At 48.4% G+C, this 24,889-nt stretch overlaps 1 protein-coding gene and 1 pseudogene across 1 annotated transcript in view; one reads left to right on the top strand and one right to left on the bottom strand.

Moving 5' to 3' along the window:
• The window catches only part of LOC130026613 (polypeptide N-acetylgalactosaminyltransferase 12-like), a 144,829-nt gene that overhangs the window by 88,263 nt on the left and 31,677 nt on the right, over positions 1–24,889 (bottom strand). The window lies entirely within an intron of this gene.
• On the top strand, positions 1,712–1,792 carry LOC130026779 (uncharacterized; annotated as a pseudogene).

Genomic DNA, 24,889 nt, shown 5'->3' with positions numbered 1-24,889 from the left:
TAGGAAGAGAGCTCAATGAAGGTATCGGAGGTGCAGCCCTTCCCGGCTTTTGCTGGGCCTGAGAATCCATGGTCTCAGCAGATGCTGGGGGTTCCATATGGAAAACAAGGTTCTCCCTGTTCCCCACTTTAGTATCTTATTGGCGTTCGATCTCCCGACAGAGCTAGAAGAGCAAATAAATGTCCACCTTGACACTGTGGATTCCCCCTTTGGAAAATACCCTCTCCAGGCGCCCTCTAATGGCAGTATCATGCCCCTCTGCTGGTAAACTCATGCTAGGAGTGAGCCTCCAGAGACAGCCACAATGTCAGGTAACCCGTGAGGTGTGGTTAGGGATAGGGAAAGATACTGCGCAGGTCTGAGAGGCAGGAATAGTGGTGAGATGCAGCTCAACTGGGAGCAACCCATTGGCCTCAGTTGAGAAGTCATGATCTGCGCCGAGTCAGTGTGGTCGCTCCTGCTGGTTACCTTGTGGTACCCAGCCCTTCCACCCTCTTGAGTCTGTTTTCCTCTAGTGCCCAATGATTGACCGGCCTTAACCTCAAAAGATGTGTTTCTCCCTTTGGAAATTGTTCCAGGAAGCAGACCCGTTTGCGTTTGGGCCAAAGGATCCAGAGACAGGAGGAAACCTCAGTCACTGTGGACCCGTTGCCCAAGGATTCAAAAACTCGGCCACCTTCTTCAGGAAGACCCTGGCTCTGGACTTAAGAAAATCCTCCTTGGAGCCCTTGAATGGACCATCCTGCAGTCTGTAGATGATAAGGTCCTAGTGTCAGAAGCCTAAGAGAACTGAAAGAGAGCCTCAGAGGCTCTGCTCCAGCTCTTGGTTGAGGCTGGGCACCAGACCTCCTGGAAGAATGAGCATTTAGAAGTGAAAAAAAGAAAAACAAATAACCTAAAGAAATCAGCAGTAGGGCTCCAGAGGCATAGAGGTTGATCCACTTAGTGCCTGAGAAAGGGTACCAGGCTCTAGGTGCCCTGACCCAGGGTAGGGCCATTGGCAGAGGTCTGGGCATACCTGTATCTGAGGTAGGGGGCTCTGATCTCTTGCTGTGCCACAAAGGTAAACAAACTATCTCCAGGTCCCCATTCAGGGGTGACAGTGATGAATAACAAAGGGCCCCAGTGGCTACCAATTCCCCAGATGGCACAGTCCCTGGGATTATGATGTGAAAACCCACATCAAAGTTTTGCGACTCTAGATTTTGATGTGAAAACCCACTCTAACTTTCACGACCCGAGCCTTTCTGCTTATCGGATGGGACCCCATCCTCTGACTTGCAAGAAGCAGTGGATGAAATCTCTTGCTCAGAACCACTGAACAGTTCAGGAGCAGTTTCCAACCTGAGTGGCATCCGGATAAACACCATAAGAATGAAGCCCTGAATCCCTCTGGAAAGACTGGGTAGGGGCGGGTGCGCTCGGCGAGGGATAGGGACAAGCACGAAACATGGTGAGACCCCAGGATCTCTTAATTTTCATATTAAAAGGTAAAGGTAAAAGGTAAAGGCACTCCCGTTGATCGTCCATTTGCTCAAGCGGGCCCAGTAACGTCTCCATTGGAGACTTTGTTGTTACTATGTTTGGCATATCGAATACTCTCGGTAGCTTGTCGGGCTCTCCAAGAGGGGCGGAGGAATTGAACTCGGGTCGGCCATGTTGGCCGCTTGTAAGGCGAACGCCCTACCACTGTGCTATCACTCCATCCCCCTGAGCTTCTCGGCCTTTTGGCTAAGATCAAGTGTAGTATCTGTTCATATTAAAAATTGAAATTTATTTATTTGGATTTATTTTTTAATTGGGTTATTATTTTATGTTTTGAGTTTGCTCCTGCACATATGGATGTGTTGGAGGCTGTGTACCTTTTTTTTTAATCCAAGAATTTTCTTTTTATTATTTTTTTATTAGTGAAACCCCATGAGGTACAATTGTAGACTTATAAATTTTTGTGCTTGGGTTTCAGTCACACAACGATCAAGTACCCATTCCTCTACCAGCACCCATCCTGCACCACCACGGGTCCCAGCATCCCTCCTACCCCACCAACCCCCTTTCCCACCCTGTCTCTTTGGCAGTGCATTCCCCCTTGTTCTCTCTCTCCCCATTTGGGTGCTGTGGTTTGCAATAGAGGCACTGAGTGGTAGTCATGTTTGGTCTATAGTCTACTTTCAGCATGCTTCTCCCACCCTGGGAGGATCCTCCCAGCACCCTTTATTTGGTGCCCTCTTCTCTACCTGAGCTTCCTTGGAGACTGTGTAACTTCTTTACTTGCAGAGTACGAGTCTCAATGTTGTTCTGTTTGGGTCATCTCGCCACTCCTAGTGCGCAGCATCCCTGTCATGGGGGCACGTCTGCAATTGCTTTGTGTAGCCGCAGAGCCTCATAGTCCCATAGCCCCATTCCTCAATGGTAAGGGGCAGAGGAGGGGAGAAGGGAGGGGGCAGGAAGGAGGAGGGGGAGAGGAGAAGGGCGGGAAGGAAGAGGGAAGAAAGACAAGGTTGGGGTAAATGAATATGATTTTGACAGGGTAGGTAAAAGATGGAATTACAGGTGAGTAAGAATTCTGTTTAAACATTTCTGACTCCTGGGGGGAACACATCACTTTCAGGCAGGTCACTTCATGCCCTGGGCTGGGTGTCTGCAGCCTCCTTACCTCACGGGCATCACTGTCTGTCTGATCTTCTGCCAACATAATTTGTCTTTGACGGGTTGTTGGCTCAGGTCTGTCTTGGATCTGGGTGTGATTTCCACCTCTAGGTGAAAGGGAGGATGGGGTGTGCATGGGGTGCCTTTAGGAAGGACACTCCCTTCTGGTTCTCACAGAACACTTGGGGTTCCAAGGCGGGTGTAGCCCGTAGGATGGCGGGGATCAAACCCAGATCAGCCACGTGCAAAGCAACAACCTACCACTGTACTATCGCTCCAGCCCTTGAATTTCTTCTTTGACGAAGTTTCTGTTCATTATTCCTCTCTGCATTTGTTTGATGGGGTTGGGAGATATTTTTTTTAAAGTTCTACCAATGTGCTATATAACTTGGATATTAGCCTTTCATCAGCTAGATATTGGGTAAATAATTTTTCCCATTCTGTGGGCTATCTTAGTAGCTTAGACACCATTGCTTTTTTTTTTTTTTAAAAAAAAAACAACGCATTAGAACTGCTTTGTCACCTCTTGATCGATCAACCAGACTCAAGCTTAGCAAGGACATACTTCATTTGAGGGAAACAATGGAAGAAAGGGACTTAGTAGATATATACAGAACACTTCATCCACAAAAAGCTGAATACACATTCTTCTCAAGCGTACATGGAACATTCTCCAAGATAGACCATATGCTGAGCCACAAAACATGCCTCCATAAAATTAAGAAGGTAGAGATTGTATCAACAATCTTCTCAGACCATAATGCGCTGAAATTAGAGGTAAATCACACACAAAAACAGAAAACTATATCAAACACCTGGAAATTAAACAGTGCACTATTGAACAATGAGTGGATTAGACAGGAAATCAAAGAGGAAATCAAAAGATTCCTAGAAACGAATGAAAATGAGAACACGAGTTACCAAAACTTATGGGACATAGCAACGGCTGTGTTAAGAGGAAAGTTTATAGCTCTACAAGCATTCCTCAGAAAGGAGGAGCGAGCACACATAAGTAACCTAACCTCACAGCTTAAGAGCTTGGAGAAGGACCAAAAAAAGGAGCACAACCCGAACAGGAGAAAGGAAATAATAAAACTCAGAGCAGAGATTAATGAGATGGAAACACAAAAAACAATCCGAAAGATCAATGAAACCAAAAGCTGGTTCTTTGAGAAAATTAACAAGATCGATAAGCCTCTAGCAAAACTCACAAAGAAAGGGAGAGAGAAAACCCTAATAAATCGAATCAGAAATGAAAAGGGGGTCATTACAACAGAAACCACAGAAATTCAGAGAATCCTCAGGGAGTACTTTGAGCAGCTTTATGCCACGGAACATCAAAACCTCGAGGAAATGGATAAATTCCTAGACTCCTACAGACTCCCAAGGCTGAACCAAGAAGACCTGGAATACCTGAACAGACCTATCACCGTCAAGGAAATTGAAATGGTAATAAAAAGTCTCCCCCAAGCACAAAAGTCCTGGCCCGGATGGATTCACTAGTGAATTCTTCCAAATCTTAAAAGAGGACTTACTCCCAATGCTCTTTAAGCTTTTCTACGAAATTGGAATATCAAAAACACTTCCGAACAGTTTCTACGAAGCAAATATCACACTGATACCAAAAGCAGACAGAGATACCACAAAGAAAGAGAATTACAGGCCGATATCCCTGATGAACACAGATGCAAAGATCCTCAACAAACTACTAGCAAATAGAATCCAACTACTCATCAAAAAGATCATACACCATGACCAAGTAGGATTCATCCCAGGGATGCAAGGATGGTTTAACATTCGGAAATCAATCAACATAATCCACCATATCAACAAAAGAAAAGATAAAAAGCATATGATCATATCAATAGATGCAGAGAAAGCATTTGATAAGATCCAGCACCGCTTTATGATGAAAACCCTAGCCAAAATGGGTATAGAGGGGACTTTCCTCAACATAATTAAAGACATCTACCACAAGCCTACAGCAAGCATCATCCTCAATGGGGAAAAACTGAGAGCCTTCCCTCTAAGATCAGGGACGAGACAGGGATGCCCACTCTCTCCACTGCTGTTCAATATAGTACTGGAAGTACTTGCAATAGCGATTAGGCAGGAAAAAGATATTAAGGGCATTCAGGTAGGAAAGGAAGAAATCAAGCTCTCACTATTCGCAGATTATATGATACTCTACTTAGAGAACCCAATAACCTCCACCAAAAAACTCCTAGAAACAATAGACCTGTATAGTAAAGTTGCAGGTTATAAAATCAATACCCAAAAGTCCATGGCTTTCCTATACGCAAACAGTGAGAGAGAAGAAAGCAACATGAAAAAAACAATCCCGTTCACAATTGTGCCCCAGAAAATCAAGTACCTAGGAATCAGCTTAACTAAGGAAGTAAAGGAACTGTACAAAGAAAACTACAAAATGCTACTTCAGGAAATAAAAGAGGACATGAGGAAATGGAAAGATATCCCCTGCTCATGGGTCGGGAGACTTAACATTGTCAAAATGGCAATACTACCGAAAGCATTGTATAAATTCAATGCAATCTCTATAAGGATACCCATGACATTCTTCAAAGAAATGGAGCAAACACTCCTGAAATTTATATGGAACAATAAGCCCCCACGAATAGCTAAAGCAATTCTTAGGAAAAATAAAATGGGAGGAATCAACCTCCCTAACTTCAAACTGTACTACAAAGCAGTAATAATTAAAACAGCATGGTACTGGAACAAAGGCAGAACTGCAGACCAATGGAAGAGGGCTGAATACACTGACATCTCCCCTCAATCATATGCTCATCTAATCTTTGATAAAGGTGCAAGTAATGTGAAGTGGAGTAAGGAAAGCCTGTTTAATAAATTGTGTTGGCATCACTGGACGGCAACATGCAAAAAAGTTGGCTCAGAACTCTGCCTAACACTATGTACAAAAGTAAGATCAAAATGGATTAAAGACCTCAACATCAGACCAGAAACCATAAGGTGCATTGAAGATAACGTTGGCAACACCCTCCATGACATTGAAGCTAATGGTATCTTCAAAGATGCCACGCCACTGGCCGAGCAAGTGAAAACAGAGATAGATAAATGGGACTATCTTAAACTAAGAAGCTTCTGCACCTCCAAAGAAACAAATACAAAGACAGTCTACAGAATGGGAAAGGATATTCACCGAATACACATCTGACAAGGGGTTGATATCCAGGATATACAAAATACTGGTTAAACTCCACAAGAAGAAAACATTCAACCCCATCCAAAAATGGGGCAATGAAATGAACAGAAACTTTCTCAAAGAAAAAATCCGAATGGCAAAAAAGCACATGAGAAAATGCTCTACATCATTAATCATCAGGGAGATGCAGATCAAAACCACAATGAGATACCATCTCACACCTCAGAGACTGGCCCACATTCAAAAGAACAAAAGCAACTGATGCTGGCGTGGATGTGGCGAGAAAGGGACACTCCTTCACTGTTGGTGGGAATGTCCACTGGTTCAGCCCTTCTGGAAAACAGTATGGATGATGCTCAAAAAATTAGAAATTGAGCTCCCATTTGACCCAGCAATACCACTCCTGAGAATATATCCCAGAGAGGCAAAAATGTATCGTCGAAGTGACATCTGCACTTGTTTGTTCATTGCAGCACTCTTTACAATAGCCAGAAACTGGAAGAAACCTGAATGCCCACGAACAGATGACTGGTTAAAGAAACTTTGGTACATCTACACAATGGAGTACTATGTAGCTGTTAGAAAAGATGAAGTCATGAAATTTACATACAAGTGGTACAATATGGAAAGTATCATGCTAAGTGAAATGAGTCAGAAAGAGAGGGATAGACATAGAAAGATTGCATTCATCTGGGGGATATGAAGTAACAAAGTATGAGATTAATACCCAAGAATAGGTGAGATCAGCACCAGGAGGATTACTCCATAACGTAAAGGCCAGCCGGGTATCCTAGAGGAAAGGGCAGTTCAGATAGAGAAGGGAGCACCAAATAAAGGATGTTTGGAGGATCCTCCAAGGAGGGGAGATGCATGTTGAAAGTAGACTATGGACTGAACATGTTTGCCAATCAATGCCTCTTTTGCAGACCACAACACCCAAAAGGAGAGAGAGAACACAGGGGATTGCCCTGCCACAGAGACAGGGGGATGGGGGGATGGGGGTGGGAGGGATATTATCCATGGTGGAGGAAAATGGGCACTGGTGGAGGGATGGGTATCTGATCATTGTATAATTGAAACCAAAGCACAAAAAATTGTAAATCTACAACTGTAAAAAAAAATAAAATAAAAAAAACACGTCTAGGGAAAAAAAACGCATTAGATTGGTGTATCTTTGATTTTTCTGTTCTCTTTTCATGCTTCACATTTTATTGAATTTTTTTGCAAATTTTTATTTTGTTTTCATAAAGTTGTTGACAATAATTTATTACATTTAATATTCAAACACCAATTCCACCACCATCGTACCTTCCCACCACCATATTTTGAATGTTACCACTCCAAATCTTAGAGGTACTCTCCTGGGGTCATTGACATCGTACTCAGAGGTATGCAGATGACAGGCTCTAGACATGGTGAATCCCATGGCAAGGGCCACCCACAATCTAGAAGCAACTGCCAACTGCTGGCAGGACACACCTCGCCCAAGACACATACCCACATGGCCTGGGATGGATCCATTTATTGAAACAAGCTTGGAAATAGGACAGTGACTGTCAGAGAGTGACCCAGCATGCCTCCTTCCTCTCTCTTCTCCTCAATTCATTAGTGCCCAACCAGCCCCCAAAGAGTGTCTAGAACTGGTTGCTCTGATGTTTCTAGCCCCCATTAGCTTCAGGGCTGCCATATGGAGAAACGGGACTGTGTACTGGGGAGGGAGAGCTCCCACCTCAAGCCCTTGTTTGGCTTTTGGAGCTATCATGACTGAGGTTGGAGTGTGGCCCAGTTTAAATTTCTGCTCCCAACATCCCTGGTGCCTAGAGGTAGGAGATATTTTTGTCCCACTGATCCCTGCGGTCTAGTGTTGGGGGACCTTTCTGCCCCCTTGATCCCTAGGGTCTAGTGCTGAGGGAAAGTGGAAGAGCGGGGAAGAGGGAGGAAGGAGGAGGGTGGGAAGAACTGGATCAGGGCTAGATTAGTTGGAATTGAAGAACACAGGGTACATCATCAGGGTAGAAAAGTGGATTAATGGTGAAAAAGCTTGCCAGCTGAACTCAAGCGGACGAGCTGGATTCTGGTTTTTTGGGGGCAGGTCATTACAGGATCCGGATCTGAGGTCTGCGGCCTCCTGTTCCTCACAGACAGGAACAGGAGGGTCTCTCTGGGTTATTCACACAATCCATGATCCCGCTCCCCGGGTCTGGACCCCAGACCGTAGTCTCAGACCTTAGTCATCCAGATCCTTAGTCTTCTCACACGCCACCAGCCTGTCCTTCATGACCATCACTTCGAGTTCCATAGAGGTCATGGTCTCACAAACCTCCACTATGTTCACCTCCAACTCTGTGTTCTTCGACAATGGATTGACTATGGGGCACTCCAGGGTCTCAGCCAAGCAAGGAAGGTGGAGGCATCTCAGGGGTCCCGCCTGGCTCCACCTCCCATATAGCCCCACCTCCAGATCCCCATCAGGAACTTCTCCCTCCTGGAGACCCACCGCACCACTCACCCTCCTCAGGGTACCCTTGGAAATCCAGCAAGGCCTGGGGCTCAGTTACTCCTGATTTCAGGACTGAGGACCCCTAAAGATGAAGGCACCAGGTGAGTAGGCAGGTCTAGAGCCGGATGCGCCTTCCTGTCACTGAGCCCCTGGCCACCCCCTCACCTGGGTTTCCCTCAGCTCCCTGAAGGTGGCCTCCAGCAGGGCCTGCTGCCTTGTTAGCACCTGTTGCAGCTGGTCCATGAGCTCCTTGTGCCTCAGCACCTGCTCAACCTTGAAACCCACATGCGGGGGTCATTCAGGTGTGGGGTTGCAGCTGTGTGCTGCTTTTGGTACCAGCAGAAGCATTCCAGGCTACAGACACTGCACCTTCTGGTCTTGCGTGCACATCTCTATCATGAGGCAGGGCCGAAGGCTGTCCAGATCCCACCACAACATTCAGGGCCCAGACATTCACACACAGGCCCAAGGAAAACAGCACATGGGGTAACCTGTCCCCTGCACATTCCTCAGGGGGTCTTTCTCCCAAGACCTAAAAGAGGGGGCCTCCCCATACCTCGACCCGGCAGCCTCCCCGGTACTAGGACCCTCTGTGTGCAGTGAGGGCCAGTCCGCACCCCCACAACCCCTCTAGCCTCTTCTAGATTTTGATACATTATAGAGGGTGGCGTCCTGGCCTGTGTTTCCTCCCACCACCGCAGGCGGGCTCCAACCCTCACAGTGGGTCTCCCCCGGCAACTTCTGTCAGGGTGGGCCTGACGGGCCTCCCCACCCCCACCCGGACCCTCGGGCCTGGCACCCACTAAGCATTGGGGGCAAGGTGGGGGCTCTTCCCGGTGGGCATACAGAGGGGGTGTAGACGCAACAGGCACCATGGGCATGGGCATGTCATGTCAGGTTCTGGTCCTTGGTGAGACCCCCACAGGACAGCTCATGCTTCATCAAGAAGCATGAGCCGTTCCCTGGCAGGACCCACACACCCAATGCCACACACCCACACAGGCTGGGATGCATCCATTTGTAGAAACAATCTTGGAAACAGGACAGTGGCTGTCAGGGAGACTGATTCAGCCCTCTCCCCTCTCTCTCCTCTGCCACCAATTCATGATCCCCGAAACTGTCCCAGGTAGTGCCTAGAACTCAGTTGCTGACTGTTCCAGCCTCCATCCTTTTCAGGACTTCCTTTCCCAGAATAGAAAATGTGCACTGGAGGAGGGGGAGCTCTCGGCTCAGACTTTTGCTTGGTCTGTAGCCCATGAAGCGAAGGTTTGAGTGTTGCCTCGTTTTCCCTGGGCCAGGACGGGTAGATGGTTGTAGCCAAGTGCCGTTTTGAAAATCGGATGCTCTGAATCAGTGTTTCCTCTAAGCACTGAGATCCTTCCAAGTACTGCTTCATTGACCCTCATGGCCTGTGTACATACCTGAGAGGTTTGGGGTTTGTGGGGATCTCTATTTTCTCCAGCCTTTGTGATCAGGAGACCCTGTAGTGCCAGGGAATGTTCTTGACCTCATGCATCCCAAGCCTGTACTGAGTCTCCTGAGACTTCTTTCTGGCCTTCTGGACAGAATTTTAACTCAAAAAGTGGAAAATGCCCTGGACCGTGCAAGGACAGCCCACAAACCGGAAATATCTCAACATTTAGGTAGAAAAGCGGGGGTGAGCAGGCATTCTCCACTCCTCTCTCCTGGGATATAGTCTATGGTGGGGGGTTGGGAGGTGGTCATTTCTTATTGCTACTCTTTGGACTATTTCTATGGGGGTGAGTATTTCTGCTCCTGGGACTCCTTATTGTGTAGTTTTGGAGAACATATCTCCTATCTGAGCTCTGTTCTCTGTTGTGGGACATTTCTCCCCCCAGAGCTAGTGTGTCTAGTATTGGAAAACAATTTTCCCCAACATCCCTAGTGTTTTTTTCTGGAGGAAATTTCAGCTCTGCTCATCCCTGGTGCCGAGTAATTGTGAACATTTCTGTCCTCGGAACCCTGCTGTCTATAGTTAGGGGTAACCTCTGCACTGCATGTCACTGGTGCCTACTGCTTGGGGCCTGTTTTTGCCTCCCAGACCACTAGTGTCTATTATTGGGGGACATTTCTGCCCCCCACATCCCCGGTGCCCAGTGATGGGGGACATTTCTGCCTCCAGATGCACAGTCTTCCCCACACCGCCAGCTTGTCCTTCTTGACTGTTACCACCTCTAGTTCCTCGGGCTTTATGATCTCCACTGTGTTCGCCTCCACTTCAGTGCCCTTAGATTGACTGAAAATGGATAGACTGAGGATCAGCCCCAGGCTCTCAGCCAATCAAGGGAGGTGGAGGGCTCGGGGGCAGAGTCCGCCTGGTTCTGCCCCCCCGGGTATCCTGCCTCCTGACCCCCATTGGGGGCTTCTCCCTCTTAAGGACCCTGACACTCACATTTTCAGGACACCTTTGTGTCAAAGGAGCAGCCAAGTCCTGGCCTGAGTCAGGCCACTGTGGACTGTCCAAGTGGACTGTCACTGCTCAGGCAGAGTCACCAGTGGAGGGCCAGTGCTGTCACCCCCTTCCCCTCCCTCACCCCTCCACCTAACAGGGAAATCCCTCTTATGTCCACTAAGAACTTGAGCAATCTGTCCTTAGGGCACTGGGAAAAGGCTGGCCCTGTCTGCTTGCAGTACTTTTCTTTGGGTGTTGGCATCACACCCAGACATGCTCAGGCTTTATTCCTGACTTAGCTCAGGGACCATACCTAGTGGAACTAGAGGGGCCCATTGATCCAACGTCAGCAGTGTGCAAGAAGATCACTTTATCTGCTGGACTAATGCCTGCTCAAAGCAGTACTTTTCTTTCAGCTGCTTCCAAACCTAACTCTCCTTCCTGTAGAGTTGGGCTCCCTTAAAGATGCCTCACTCCCCCTTCTGTACAGCACAGTGCCCAGGGAGACAGCCCCGTGGAACCCGAGGCTTCCACTCCCGAGCACTTTCAGACTTTTCAAGAATGGGCCCCAGGGATATTGCTGGGGTTAAAGTGCTTGCCATGATGTGGCTCAACCCTGTTCAAGTCCTGTTACTAGGATCTCCTGAGCCCTGCTGAAGAGGAGAGGGGACCTCTGCCCACATTTCCCGCAAGCTAACTTCAGACAGACTACCCTGGAGAGCAGGAGCTGCCATAAGGCACAGGGTCTGGGAGAGATGAGACAGCACGGAAATCACCTGAGATGTCCCAGAGGTGGTCTGTAACACTGTTCAACTTAGAAAGCTTGGAAAATCCCCCAAATTTTCCTACGTTATTGATATGCTCCAGATCCTTCTTTGCACCCAGAAAGCTTGGTTATTTCTTGTTCCATACTTCCTGTCAGCTGCTTGCTAATACCCCGTCGCCCATCAGATCTGCTGTAAAACTGATCTCTTGCCTTGTGCGGTGTTCAGACTTTGGAGCTGTTCATAACATTAGCACTATTATCTCCTCATGTTCTCCCACATTCCAAAATGTGCCTTTTTTTCCTTTATGGGTCACACCCAGCGATGCACAGGGGTTACTCCTGGCTCATGCACTCAGGAATTACTCCTGGTGGTGCTTAGGGAACCATGTGGGATTCTGGGAATCAAATCCAGGTCAGCCGTGTGCAAGGCAAACACCCTACTCACTGTGCTATCACTCCCGTCCCTGCTGCTTGGTTTTTAGTTAGCTTTAGGCAGAAATTTTGGCAAAGTTCGTATGAGTTCATAGTCGTTGAAAACTCAAAGTTATATTAGTGCTGCAATTCTCATTTGTGAAACAACAAAACTCACTACCAAGCAGGGGAGAAAGCAGCAAGACAAGACCAAAAGTAAAAAGAGCGACACTCAAGCAGTGGCACCAGGGGTACAGGAGGAGTTGGCAGAGAGCATGGCAACTGGGTGGCACTGCCACTCGTACAGTGGAGATAGCTCTACCCCAGTGGATTGGTTAAGGCCAGACCCCAGTATCTCTAGTGTGCCCTTGGTCTAGAGTAGGCGAGAACAGGCAGGGAAGACAAGGGCCAGGGAGAAAGAAGGGAGCCAGAGCAGGAGCAGAGGTCAGGGTTGGAGGATGAGGAGGGGCAAAGGGCAGGCCCCAGATCATTGCCCCAGAGAGCCATGACATGCTGCAGGAGATAACAAAGTGCCAATATGACACCAGACCAGCTGTGACCCTCTGTGAATGGGAGTGGCAGACATTCAAAGTTGGGTAGCTTCCAGAAATGTCTACCGACACCAGGACCACTTGGACAGTCTGACAGAGTTACAGGGAGTCTCCAGGCAGGCAGGGAAGGCAGGGTATCTTTGTACCTACACTCCCAAGAAAAGCCTTGTGGAAACGGTCGCCCTATGACACCCAAGACAGGGCAACATAGGAAGCAGATCTCGATGAAGGTATCGGAGGTGCAGCCCTTCCCTGCTTTTGCTGGGCCCGAGAATCCATGGTCTCAGCAGATTCTGGGGGTTCCACATGGGAAACAAGGTTCTCCCTGTTCCCAACTTTAGTACCTTATTGGCATTAGATCTCCTGACAGAGCTAGAAGCGCAAATAAATGTCCACCTTGACATGTGGATTCCCCCTTTGGAAAATACCCTCTCCAGGCGCCCTCTAATGGCAGTATCATGCCCCTCTCCTGGTAAACTCATGCTAGGAGTGAGCCTCCAGAGACAGTGACAATGTCAGGTAGACCGTGAGGTGTGGCTAGGGATAGGGAAAGATACTGCGCAGGTGTGGGAGGCAGGAATAGTGGTGGGATGCAGCTCAACTGGGAGCAACCCATTGGCCTCAGTTGAGAAGTGATGACCTGCGCCGAGTCAGTGTGGTCGGTCCTGCTGGTCACCTTGTGGTACCCAGCCCTTCCACTCTCTTGAGTCTGTTTTCCTCTAGTGCCCAATGATTGACAGGCCTGAACCTCAAAAGATGTGTTTCTCCCTTTGCAAATTGTTCCAGGAAGCACACCCCTGTTTGCCTTTGGGCCAAAGGATCCAGAGACAGGAGGAAACCTCAGTCACTGTGGACCCGTTGCCCAAGGATTCAAAAACTCGGCCACCTTCTTCAGGAAGACCCTGGCTCTGGACTTAAGAAAATCCTCCTTGGAGCCCTGGAATGGACCATCCTGCAGTCTGTAGATGATAAGGTCCTAGTGTCAGAAGCCTAAGAGGACTGAAAGAGAGCCTCAGAGGCTCTGCTCCAGCTCTTGGTTGAGGCTGGGCACCAGACCTCCTGGAAGAATGAGCATTTAGAAGTGAGAAAAAGAAAAACAAATAACCTAAAGAAATCAGCAGTAGGGCTCCAGAGGCTAAGAGGTTGATCCTCTTTGTGCATGTGAAAGGGCATCAGGTTCTAGGTGCCCTGACCCAGAGTAGGGCCATTGGCAGAAGTCTGGGCATACCTGTCTCTGAGACAGGGGGCTCAGATCTCTCACTGTGCCACAGAGGTAAACAAACTATCTACCTCCAGGTCCCCATTCAGGGGTGACACTGATGACTAACAAAGGGCCCCAGTGGCTACCAATTGCCCAGATGGCACAGTCCCTGGGATTATGATGTGATAACCCACATCTAACTTTTGCGACTCTAGATTTTGATGTGAAAACCCACTCGAACTTTCGCGACCCCAGCCTTTTTGCTAATCCGATGGGACCCCATCCTCTGACTTGCAAGAAGCAGTGGATGAAATCTCTTGCTCAAAACCGCTGAACAGTTCAGGAGCAGTATCCAACTTGAGTGGCATCCAGGTAAAGACCATAAGAAAGAAGCCCTGAATCCCTCTGGAAAGGCTGGAGGGGGGTGCGCTCGCAGAGGGATACGGACAAGCGTGAAACATGGTTAGATCCCATGATCCCTTAATTTTCATATTAAAAATTGAAATTTATTTCTTTGGATATATTTTTTGATTGGGTTTTTATTTTATATTTTGAGTTTGTTCCTGCACATATGGATGTGTTGGAGGCTGTGTACCTTTTTTTTTTAATCCAAGAATTTTCTTTTTATTTTTTTATTAGTGAAACACCATGAGGTGCAATTGTAGACTTATAAATTTTTGTGCCATGGTTTCAGTCACACAATGATCAAGTACCCATTCCTCTACCAGCAGCCATCCTCGACCACCACGGGTCCCAGCATCCCTCCCACCCCCCAACCCCCTTCCCACCCTGCCTCTTTGGCAGTGCATTCCCCCATTTTCTCTCTCTCTCTCTCTCCATTTGGGTGCTGTGGTTTGCAAGAGAGGCACTGAGTGGTAGTCATGTTTGGTCTATAGTCTACTTTCAGCATGCATCTCCCACCCTGGGAGGATCCACCCAACACCCTTTATTTGTTGCCCTCTTCTCTAGCTGAGTTTCCTTGGAGACTGTGTAACTTCTTTACATGCAGAGTGAGTCTCAATGTTGTTCTGTTTGGGTCAACTCGCCACTCCTAGTACGCAGCATCCCTGCCATGGGGGCACGTCTGCAATTGCTTTGTGTAGCCCCATAGCCTCATAGCCCCATAGCCCATTCCTCAATGGGAAGGGGCAGAGGAGGGGAGAAGGGAGGGGGCAGGAAGGAGGAGGGGGAGAGGAGAAGGGCGGGAAGGAAGAGGGAAGAAAGACAAGGTTGGGGTAGATGAATATGATTTTGACAGGGTAGGTAAATGACAGAATTACAGGTGAGTAAAAATTCTGTTGAACCATTTCTGACTCCTGGGGGGAACACATCACTTTCAGGCAGGTCACTTTGTGCCCTGGGCTGGGTGTCTGCAGCCTCCTTACCTCACGGGCATCACAGTCTGTCTGATCTTCTGCCAACACAAGTTGTCTTTGACGGGTTGTTGGCTCAGGTCTGTCCTGGATCTGGGTGTGATTTCCACCTCTAGGTGAGAGGGAGGATGGGGTGTGCATAGGGTGTCTTTAGGAAGGACACTCCCTTCTGGTTCTCACAGAACACTTGGGGTTCCAAGGCGGGTGTAGCCCGTAGGATGGCGGGGATCAAACCCAGATCAGCCACGTGCAAAGCAACAACCTACCACTGTAGTATCGCTCCAGCCCTTGAATTTCTTCTTGGAGGAAGTTTCTGTTCATTATTCCTCTCTGCATTTGTTTGATGGGGTTGGGAGATATTTTTTTTTGTAAAGTTCTACCAATGTGCTATATAACTTGGATATTAACATTTTATCAGCTAGGTATTGGGTAAATAAATTTTCCCATTCTGTGGGTTATCTTTATAGCTTAGACGCCACTGCTTTTTTTTATTTAAAAAAAGTATTAGATTGGTGTATCTTTGATTTTTCTGTTCTCTTTTCATGCTTTAAATTTTGCTGACATTTTTGCAAATTTTTATTTTGTTTTTATAAAGTTGTTTACAATAATTTATTACATTTAATATTCAAACACCAATTCCACCACCATCGTACCTTCCCACCACCATATTTTGAATGTTACCACTCCAAATCTTAGAGGTACTCTCCTGGGGTCATTAACATCGTACTCAGGGGCATGCAGATGATAGGCTCTAGACATGGTGAATCTCATGGCAAGGGCCACCCACAATCTAGAAGCAACTGCCAACTGCTGGCAGGACACACCTCGCCCAAGACACATACCCACATGGCCTGGGATGGATCCATTTATTGAAACAAGCTTGGAAATAGGACAGTGACTGTCAGAGAGTGACCCAGCATGCCTCCTTCCTCTCTCTTCTCCTCAATTCATTAGTGCCCAACCAGCCCCCAAAGAGTGTCTAGAACTGGTTGCTCTGATGTTTCCAGCCCCCATTAGCTTCAGGGCTGCCATATGGAGAAACGGGACTGTGTACTGGGGAGGGAGAGCACCCACCTCAAGCCCTTGTTTCGCTTTTGGAGCTATCATGTCTGAGGTTGGAGTGTGGCCCAGTTTAAATTTCTGCTCCCAACATCCCTGGTGCCTAGAGGTAGGAGACATTTTTGTCCCACTGATCCCTGCGGTCTAGTGTTGGGGGACCTTTCTGCCCCCTTGATCCCTAGGGTCTAGTGCTGAGGGAAAGTGGAAGAGTGGGGAGGAGGGAGGAAGGAGGAGGGTGGGAAGACCTGTATCAGGGCTAGATTAGTTGGAATTGAAGAACACAGGGTACATCATCAGGGTAGAAAATGTGGATTAATGGTGAACAAGCTTGCCAGCTGAAATCGAGCGGAAGAGCTGGATTCTGGTTATTTGGGGACAGGTCATTACAGGATCCAGATCTGAGATCTGCGGCCTCCTATTCCTCACAGACAGGAACAGGAGGGTCTCTCTGGGTTCTTCACACAATCCATCATCCCGCTCCCCAGGTCTGGACACCAGACCTTAGTCTCAAACCTTAGTCATCCAGATACTTAGACTTCTCCCATGCCACCAGCGTGTCCTTCGTGACCATCACCTCGAGTTCCATAGAGGTCATGGTCTCACAAACCTCCACTATGTTCACCTCCAACTCCGTGTTCTTCGACACTGGATTGACTATTGGGCACTCCAGGGTCTCAGCCAAGCAAGGAAAGTGGAGGCATCTCAGGGGTCCCGCATGGCTCCACCTCCCATATAGCCCCACCTCCAGATCCCCATCAGGAACTTCTCCCTCCTGGAGACCTACCCCACTACTCACCCTCTTCAGGGTACCCTTGGGATTCCAGTAAGGCCTGGGGCTCAGTTGCTCCTGATTTCAGGACTGAGGATCCCCTAAAGATGAAGGCACCAGGTGAGTAGGCAAGTCTAGGGCCTGATGCGCCTTCCTGTCCCTGAGCCCCTGGCCACCCCCTCACCTGGGTTTCCCTCAGCTCCCTGAAGGTGGCCTCCAGCAGGGCCTGCTGCCTTGTTAGCACCTGCTGCAGCGGTTCCATGAGCGAATTGTGCCTCAGCACCTGCTCGACCTTGGAGCCCATGTGAGTGGGGCATTCAGGTGTGGGGTTGCAGCTGTGTGCTACTTTTGGTACCAGCAGAAGCATTCTAGGCTGCAGGCACCCCTACCTCGACCCGGCAGCTTCCCCGCTACTAGGACCCTCTGTGTGTAGTGAGGGCCAGTCCACACACCCACAACCCCTCTAGCCTTTTCTAGATTTTGATATATTATAGTGGGTGGCGTCCTGGCCTGTCCTTCCTCCCACCACCGCAGGCGGGCTCCAACCCTCACAGTGGGTCTCCCCCGGCACCTTCTGTCATTTCTCCATATCCACCTTGTCCTGGTTCACTCCCCTTGCAGCTGATCCGGAGCTGACTCTGCAGTAGCACCTGCTCCTCCTCCTGCTCATTCTGAGAGACCGACACTGGTCAGAGGCCACGTCCTACTGCGGGAAGCCGAGATCCCAGTCCTGTTGCTGCCGCAGACACTCACCTGTTTGTCCTGCAGTCCCACCTGTGGGCACAAGGCTGGGAGTGAGGACAGGCAGCCAGGGCATCCTGCTCTGGGTCGAGGGATGTGGAGGTCAAGCACCGACTCCCAGGCCCAAGGCTGGCAGCGCCTGGGCAATCTGTCCCCTGCACAGGCCCCCATGGTCTTGCTCCAGCGGCCTAAGAGATGAGACCTCCCTTGACTGGGGACCCTGTCTCCTGTCCTGTGCTCAGGGATCACCCCTAATGGTGCTCAAGGATCCATAGTAGGTGCCAGGAATCAATCCAGGATAGAATTATGCAAAGCAGACACCTTACCACCTGTTCTAGCTTTTGATATATTACATTTCCTTGTTTGTTTGCTTCTTTGGTTTTGGAACCACAGCAGGGATCAGTCCCAGCCATGCTCAAAGGACTCTATGGGATGCCACAGATTGAAGTCAGATAGCCCAAGTGCCCTTCCCGCTCTACTATCTCCCAACCTCTTTGATCTTTTTCAAAATACAAATTTTAACTTTCCATTGATTTTGCTATATTGCATCCCAAAAGGAATACCAGTTTACAATGGGGCGTGTGAAATTCCCAAATGCTCCAGTGAGTCCCACTGCAATCAGAACCGCCCGTCCCACTCTTCCCTCTCCTCTTTTTGCTGTACTTGGACATTTATGGAGGGACATACCCAGTGTTGCTCAGGCCTCACTCCTGGCTCTGTACTCAGGGACGACTCCTGCTGGGGCTTCGCGATCATATGCGGTGCCCGGGGTCACATCTGAATTGGCTGTCCACAAGGCAAATGCCCTACCCTCTGGACTACCTTTCCAATCCTGCAAGATAGTTTTCTTGAAAGAAACTTACACAGTAAGATGTGAAGGGAGGACGTGTTCAAAACAGAATGTGAGCTGAAAGAGCTGACCACTCCCCCTAACATCTAATGGCCAGTAACTGCCTGTACCTTTCAATCACAAACTGCCACTAGGGAAGTTCCCTTGGACCTGTCCCCCACCCCCATCTCTGTACCCTGAGAGGCCTCTGCAGGTTCCCTGCAGCATTTTCCCACTTCCACATCTAATGCAAATGAAATTTGTTTGCCATTTATAAATGCCCATACAGAGTTTCCCCTTAAAGTCAATGAAATAATCATTTTTAAAAAAGAAATTAAGTAATGACATGTTGAGTGGTGCTCAAAGCAGGACACATTTGAACCACTGATCTACCTGTCATGGACTCTTTCCAAACTCAAGTCTAGCATCACATCTCCCCAATTCTATAACGATCCCTGCGCCTCAGCTGAGCTCTGGACTTTACCTCAGAAAATGTACTACACATCTAATTCTATAAATCCAAATATAAGCCATTCTCCTATTAAACTTTTTTTTCATTGAATGGATCTGAGATAGACCCTTACAAAGCTGTTCATGATTAGGCTTCAGTCATCATTGTTCACCCATCCCTCCACCAGTGTACATTTCCCACCTCCAATGTTTCCATTTTCCCTCCCAACACCCGCCCAACCACCTCTCCACCCAGGCCAGCCTTTTTTAAAAAATTTTTATTAGTGAAACACCATAAGGTACAGTTATAGACTTACAAATTTTTGTGTTTGGATTTCAGTTATACAATGATCGAGACCCATCCCTCCACCAGTGCCCATTCTCCACCACCACGGATCCCAGTATCCTTCCCACCCCCCATTCCCCGCATCCCACTCTGGCTCTGTGGCAAGGCATTCCCTTTTGTTCTCTCTCTCCTTTTGGGTGCTGTGGTTTGCAAAAGAGGCATTGAGTGGCATTCATGTTTGGTCTATAGTCTACTTTCAGCATGCTTCTCCCATCTAGGCAGGACCCTCCCAACACCCTTTACTTGGTGCTCCCTTCCCTATCTGAGCTGCCTTTTCTTCCAGCATGTGTGGCTGACCTCCAAGCCATGGAGCAAACCTCCTGGTACTTATCTCGACTATTCTTGGGTGTTAGTCTCCTATTTTGTTACTTTATATTCTACAGATGAATGCAGTCTTTCTATGTCTGTCCCTCTCTTTCCGACTCATTTCACTTAGCATGGTACTTTCCATGTAGTACCACTTGTATGTAAATTTCATGAATTCATCCTTTCTAACAGCTGCTTAGTATTCCATTGTGTAGATATACCAAAGTTTCTTTAACTGTTGCCTACTGACCAAGTAAAAGAATGCTTGATTTTTCATTCCCCCTTTGTCCTGCTCAAAGCTGGGCAACTTCCCAGGTTTCTGGGCTTTCAGGGATTCCCCACAAAACCCCAAGCAAGGCTGCTATCAATGCGGAGAGCCAGGCCATTTCAAAAAGGAATGTCCCAACAACCCCTTGAGGAAGAAGGGGGGATCACCCGGGCTATGTCCCAGATGCAAGAGAGGCAATCACTGGGCAGCCGAGTGTAGCTCCCGACCGAATAACTTAGGCAATCCACTGCCACAGGGAAACAGCGGGAGGGGCCTGCCTCGGGCCCTGCAAGCCTTCAGGCAGGAGGCCTATCAGACATCCGGTCAAAGTATCAGCCCACTCCAGATAGCTTCCCTCCCTCTGTCAGGGGCTCCTCAATTCCCAGCTCAGGTCTAGACCTTTATGCCTCTGTCCGGGCGGTACTAACACCATCTATGGGAATTGAAAGTTTGGAGACGGGGGTCTATGGCCCCCTACCGCCCGGAACCACTGGCCTCATTCTAGGGTCAGAAAAGGCTCTCCTGCAAGGATTGCAGATATACCCAGGATCTATCACAGAGAGCTACATAGGACAAATTCATGTCTTGGCAGATTCCCCCCGTGGCATTGTGACGATAGAAAAGGGACAGCTGATTGCACGCCTGCTCCTCCTCCCGACGTGGCAAGACCCCACCTCGACGCTCTCGGTCCAGGGTCAGACAAACGAAGACTGCTCAGATAATCCAGCCCAAATATTTTGGATTGCCCATATGGCTTCCAGACCACGCTATGCGCTAAGAATCAACTCAAAGGAATTCTCTGGGCTATTAGATACTGGGGCGGATGTCTCAGTCATATCCAGTAAATATTGGCCTGCCAACTGGCCTGCCACAATGGCTACAGCCGTTTTGCAAGGACTTGGCCAAGTCCGACCCAGCCGTAGCGCCCAAGTATTGACCTGGGAGGACGCCGAGGGCCATAAGGGCCAGTTCCAGCCTTATATTGTCCCAGACCTCCCCACCAATCTTTGGGGACAAGACATACTCTCAGCTATGGGCATGGTTCTGGTTACATCACCCAGTCGCTCGCAGACATCGCCAGTCTCCTTTAAGACCATAGCCCATATCACTAGTGACTGCCCATCCTCCGGGCAGGAAAATCCCGTGACTTTAATGCCCGTTGAGGAACTGGAAGAAACTAGCCCTTTTTAATCGGGGCCACTGTCGAGCGGCCTCCCACCCCAATTACCTGGAAATCAGATGATCCAGTCTGGGTGGAGCAGTGGCCCCTACCTAAAGAGAAATTACAGGCCGCACATGCCCTAGTGTCTGAGCAATTAGAAAAGGGGCACATTACCCCATCCACATCTCCCTGGAATACCCCAATCTTTGTTATAAGGAAAAGGACAGGCGGGTGGAGATTATTGCAAGATCTCAGAGCAGTCAATGCCACCATGCATCCAATGGGGGCCCTGCAGCCAGGGCTCCCCCATCCCTCCGCTATACCAAAGTCCTGGTAATTGTTAGTGATAGATCTTAAAGATTGTTTTTTCAATATTCCATTAGCTCCTAAAGATTGTCAAAGATTTGCCTTCTCTCTACCTTCCCCCAATTTTCAGGAGCCCTATCAGTGCTAGCAATGGGTAGTCCTTCCCCAGGGCATGACTAATAGTCCCACTATGTGTCAGATATATGTTGCAGCGGTTTTAGCGCCAGTCCGGGCTCGTTTCCCCAGTGCACTTTTGATTCATTATATGGATGGCATCTTAGCCGCCTGCCCCACCAAAGACCTGTTACTTCAACTCTATGATCATGTCCGGGTCGCCCTGGAATCAGCAGGCCTTGTAATCTCCCCGGACAAGGTAGAGCTCTCCCACCCATACAGATATTTAGGATACACCATTAACAAGGTGGGAATAGTGCCTCAAAAAATACAGTTTGCCACCTCTCATTTAAAGACCCTACACCAGTGGCAACAGTTTTTGGGAGAACTCCAATGGCTCCGACCATCCTTCTCCCTGCCCACGGGAGAGCTCAAACCTCTTTTTGAACTATTGAAGGGGGATTCTGACCCCTCCTCACCTTGTCAATTGACCCCAGAGGCACAATTGGCTCTTAGAAAAGCAGAACATGCCTTAGAAGAAATGCAAATACACCATATTGATTACAATCTACCACTACAATTTATAGTGCTTGCTTCAGAGTTTGCCCCAACTGGAGTTTTCTGGCAGATTGGTCCATTATACTGGGTCCACCTCTCAGCTTCCCCCACCCGAACGGTGATTCCCTATCCCACCTTAGTTTCTCAATTACTCTGGAAGGCTAGAAACATAGGGTGTGCACTCTTTGCTAAGGATATGGACATATTGGTCGTTCCCTATTCCAAAGACATGATTAATAATCTGATGCAATATGATGATTCCTGGTGCCTTTTTGTCTGCTCCTTTAAAGGCCAAATTACACAGGCATATCCCAAACATAAACTCCTGCAAAGCTTCAGGATTTGCCCTATTGTCTTCCCTCGAATCATAAAGACCACCCCCCTTCCGGGTGCATGGACCCTCTTTACTGATGGCTCTAAGAGCGGTCGAGCCTTAGTGGTTGATGGGCAGGATGTTCATGCCATACAGCTTGCTGAGACCTCGGCACAATTTGCAGAAGTATCTGCTGTATTATTGGCCTTGCAGACATTCCCTAATGAGCCCCTCAATATTTACACTGATAGTGTGTATGTTGCTAATATCTTCCCCCGATTAGAAACAGCACCCCACATAGGTGAGGGCTCGAAAATTTTATCTCAATTACAAACATTGCAACTGTTGATTTGGGCCAGAAAGGACCCCCTCTTTGTGTGTCATATTAGAGGACACTCTGGCCTCCCGGGACCCCTTGCAGAAGGCAATGAACGAGCAGATAAAGCTACCCGCTTAATAATGACATCCCTAGAATGTGATAAGGCCATGCAGCTACATAAAAAATTCCACCTTAATTCCCAGTCTCTTCGTTTTCATACGGGTTGTTCCAAAGCTGAGGCTCTCTCCATAACCACTCTCTGTCCCACTTGCGCTCCTTATATACATTCCCCATCCCTGGGAGTCAATCCTAGAGGACTGAGAGCAAATGGTATTTGGCAAATGGATGTGACCCACACTAACTCATTGGGAAACCGGCATTATCTCCATGTCTCGATAGACACACACTCGGGCATGATTTTTGCCTCACTACATGCCGGGGAAAAAACGAAACATGTTATAGATCACCTTACTGCTGCTTTCTCATATATGGGAAATCCCAGGCAAATTAAAACTGACAATGGACCGGCCTATACAAGCCGCGCTTTTCATTCCTTTTGTGAAACCTGGGATATTACACATACAACAGGCATTCCCTATAACCCCCAAGGACAGGCTATCATAGAGCGAGCGCACTGACATCTCAAAACTTACATTTCTAAAACAAAAGAGGGTGAGATCTACCAAGGCTGTCAAGGGCCACAAGCGCTCCTATCCGCAACCTTATTCATTTTAAATTTTTTGCTCCTCGATGATTCAGGCCGCAGTGCAGCCCAACGTCACTTTGCTACTCCGGCTCCCCTTAAAGCAATGGTGAAATGGAAGGATCTGTCCTCAGGAACCTGGCAACCAATGGCAGCAATCCTTGCCAGAGTCAGAGGCGCAGTCTGTTTATATCCAACTAATACAGAAAAACCCATTTGGGTGCCGGAACGCCTGGTCAGGCCAATACACGGGCCCCCCGATCATTTGTCCCCCACAGCTGGGAAAAATAATGAAACTCACCTCCAGGGTACTTAGCCCTGAGACGAATTTCCTTCTCTTTTTTCCACAGGAACAAAATGACCACAACGACGCTTGTGGCCTGGACCCTCGCTATATTATTAATGAAGGACCCTACCGAAACTCATGCCAATCGACACCAACCATTCAAGCAGACCTGGGTCATAAGGAGTGGAGAGGACTATGAGGTTTGGAGTACCACAAGTGCCCCTCTTTTCTGAGCCATGCTCCATTCTGGTCAAGCCACACTGGGTCCTGCCTGGTTTGGCAGCACCCCTTAATCAGTGCTTCCCTGACTTATATTTTTCCCTGGAAGACGCCTACCCCTTTCAGGATGGTTTTGAAAGGCCCCCGGCCAGAGCCTAAATGAGACGCAATGGCTTTTTCACCTGCCCCGGGTTCCGGACAGGCCAATGGAGGAGAACCTGCGGTGGCCCTGAATCTTAATATTGTGCCAGCTGGTCTTGCGTAGATTCTAATGATGGCTATTGGAAGTGGTCGGTTGACCACGACCTGGTTAATATTTCTTATGCTGTGCCACTGAGATATGGCTCATATTCTGTACAATACCACCCCCAAATGCTTCTGGTCAAAATCTCCTTCACTGATAAGGGAAGGTCGGAGACCCGATGGGTCAACCGCCTGAATTGGGGACTTATGTGGTATAGCAGGCCATGGCATGGGGTTATCCTGCAGATCCTCTTAAAAATCGAACCCGTGCAGCAGATTCCGCTAGGCCCTAACCAGGCACTTGAGGCTCCAAAACCCCCTCTTAAGCCCACCATTACTACCATGCCTGGCCCTAAGACGACACCACCTCCTGTTACAGCCGGCCTATCCATCCCAAAACCCAGTTTTGGCCCAATCATTAACCCCCTCAGGAGTCTTATCGAAGCCACATATCAGACTCTGAATGCTACTGCCCCAAACCTGACTGAAGCCCCACGCCACCGTTTTATGAGGCTATGGGTATTAACGCCTCATACAATGTTAATTACAGAGCCCCAGGAGAGTGGAAGGCCCACCCCCAGGGACTAACCATGACCCAAATTAGCGGTCAAGGGACATGTGTAGGTACAGTCCCTCAAAACAAGAAGGAGTTGTGTGCACAGAATGTGGAGTCCCCGGGATGGAGTAACTCCGCCTGGATCTCACCAACAATGGGAGCTTGGTGGGCCTGTTCACGTTCAGGATTAACTCCCCACTTGGCAGGCTCAGTATTTAATGCCTCCCAAGAATTTTGTCTTATGGTTATAGTTGTCCCAAAAATTATATACCACCCTTCTGAGGTACTCCTTGACTA

This window comes from Sorex fumeus, unplaced genomic scaffold, assembly GCF_029834395.1.
Source record: "Sorex fumeus unplaced genomic scaffold, SorFum_2.1 ptg000034l, whole genome shotgun sequence".
Lineage (NCBI taxonomy): Eukaryota > Metazoa > Chordata > Mammalia > Eulipotyphla > Soricidae > Sorex > Sorex fumeus.
The sequence above is the reverse complement of the archived record's forward strand: the minus strand, read 5'-3'. Positions and strand labels throughout refer to the sequence as shown.